Here is a 2,617-nt window from a genome sequence, read left to right on the forward strand (position 1 = left end):
ACACCTTGTTTTGGACTAGAATTGTATCAACATGGTTCAGCTCCATGACTCCCTTAGTGTTGTGCCTCTCTGATGCATAGTAGTACTCATTCTCAGCCACTGTCTCAATCACTTCAATGGCTTCTTCCACAGTCTTTTTCCTGTTCAATGAACCTCCTGATGAATGGTCTACCGCCTTCCTTGATTCATAAGAGAGTCCATCATAGAAAATATGCAATTGCACCCAGTCATGGAACATGTCTGGTGGGCATTTCCTTGTCAAATCCTTGAATCTCTCCCATGCCTCGTAGAGAGTTTCACCATCTTGTTGTCTAAAAGTCTGAACCTCAGATCGAAGCCTATTGACCTTTTGTGGGGGGTAGAAACGTGCCAGAAACTTGCTTTCCACCTCATCCCATGTTGTTAGACTCCCTCTTGGGAATGATTCCAGCCACTTAGCTGCCTTGTCCCTAAGTGAAAATGGGAACAAAAGCAGTTTATAGGCATCTTCCTGGACTCCATTGGACTTCACAGTGTCACAAATTCTCAGGAATTTTGTGAGATGTTGGTTGGGATCTTCATTAGCACTCCCACCAAATGAACAATGATTCTCCACAAGTGATATTAGCTGTGGTTTGAGTTCAAAATTGTTGGCCTGAATGGGTGGTTTCTGAATGCTGCTACCACAATTCCCAGAGGTTGGGTTTATGTATGAACTAAGAACCCTCCTCTCAGGAATGGCATTGTTTCCATCAGCTCTCTCATGGTTGTGAACTTCTCTATCCATGTTGAGATCTAAAGCTTCCTCAAAATTGTCCTCAGATTCTCCTTCAGATTCCTCTTCTCCCAGTACTCTCTTCCCTCTTGCTTCCCTTCTCAGTCTATGAAGGGTCCTCTCTGGTTCGGTATATGGAGGAGTTGATGTCTCTCCTCTCCTACCTGTCATACAAGAACACAGCACAGGCAACAAACAAGTGAAATACTCTTGGTTAATGGAAGAGTATGGTTAGAGCAGTTGAGGAATTAATTCAAACAGTTAGTGAGTCAGTGAGTTAGTTGCTTGAATTTAAAGGCATAAAGAAAGAAAGCATGTAACAGAGTGCAGAAATTAAAATTCAACAAGTAACGTGTACTGAATTAATCAAAACAAAAAAAATGCTCAATCTAGTTAACTTCCAATTTGAGAATTGTCAATCGAAAACCAATCCCCGGCAACGGCGCCATAAACTTGATGCGCATAAACTTGTTATGCTACGATTTAGGAAATTGCACGATCGGCAAAATTCCTTCCGGCAAGTGCACCGGTTATCGTCAAGTAAAAACTCACAATAGAGTGAGGTCGAATCCCACAAGGATTGGTTGAGTGAGCAATTCGGATTAGAAGTGTGTTCTAGTTGAGCGGAATCAAGATTTAGATGAGAATTGCGGAATGTAAAATTGGCGGGAAAAGTAAATGACAAGAAATTGAAATGGCGGAATCTTAAATTGCATGAATTAAAGAGCAGAATGTAAATTGCTGAAATTAAAAGGGAATGGGGGTGATTGCATGAATTGAGTTGCAGAATGTAAAGAGAAAGTGGAAATCAGAAATGGGGAATTCATTGGGTGTTAGGAGATATTGAGATCTCCGAATCAAAACATGTTTATCTCTTCCTCAACCAATGCGTTCATTGAATTTTGCTTGGAAATCTTATATGATTGGATCCCAATCCCTTGGCTCACCAATTCTCTCTAAAAACAAACAAATTCCCAATCCCTTGGTTTAAATGTTCATAAGAAGAGATGATGCTCGATCACTGATTATACCACACAGTTTCATGAACCACAATTTGGTAGGATTACATGTCACAATATCCATCCAAACCCCAATCCAATTCACTGTGAGAAAGCTTCTCTAGCATGAATCCTCCATTCCTTTCCCAAGGTTCCGAAGGATTCCAATTATGGGTAGTTTCTTTCCCAAGACAACTACCCAATGGAATTAGATCGAGAAGCTTTCTAACAAAATTCAAGAGAAAAGATTGAAGAAGAAGATAAACTATTATTGATTCATTGAATTACAATAGAGCTCCCTAACCCAATGAAAGGGGTTTAGTGAGTCATAGCTCTGAATTCAATTACAAAGATATGAAAACTAGCTAAAATGCCAAAGTCAAAGTCCCCTCCTAACTTAAATTCTATCCTATTTATACACTTTCTATATTGAGCTTCTGTTGTGTTTCTTGGGCTTTGAGGCCTCTCCATGCTTTCCTTTTGCCTTGGGTTTATGATCCATAATCTTGATGAGGCTGTTGATCCAAATTCTGTAACATTCATTGAGCCAACTTAGTGATAATCAAATAATGACACATGACTCAATAAATTGAAATTTCAGACTCATCAATCCTTCAGGCCCAATCCCATAAACCATGATATTCAAATGGGTTTCATACCAGAGTAAGTTTAAGTTAATGTTTGTGCTCAAATACTAACTTAAACCGCAATATTTTTGGCCCAGAAACCTTTTCCAAGAATGGCGTTTAAGGTGCAGTTTAAGCTTAAACTGCAGCTTAAACGCCAGACACTTCCAGTGATGCCTTTTGTGGAAGCACGTTTAAGCTTCAGTTTAAGGTTAAACTGAAGCTTAAACGTGGAAATG

At 39.6% G+C, this 2,617-nt stretch overlaps 1 non-coding gene across 1 annotated transcript; it reads left to right on the forward strand.

Annotated features, from left to right (window-relative positions):
* Positions 1-236: 236 nt before the first annotated feature.
* LOC112731294 (small nucleolar RNA R71) lies at positions 237-340 on the forward strand. Its single transcript, XR_003167079.1, has one exon. It is a non-coding gene; the product is annotated as a small nucleolar RNA R71 (small nucleolar RNA).
* The last annotated feature ends 2,277 nt before the right edge of the window (positions 341-2,617 follow it).

Source organism: Arachis hypogaea, chromosome 12, assembly GCF_003086295.3.
Source record: "Arachis hypogaea cultivar Tifrunner chromosome 12, arahy.Tifrunner.gnm2.J5K5, whole genome shotgun sequence".
Taxonomy (NCBI): domain Eukaryota; kingdom Viridiplantae; phylum Streptophyta; class Magnoliopsida; order Fabales; family Fabaceae; genus Arachis; species Arachis hypogaea.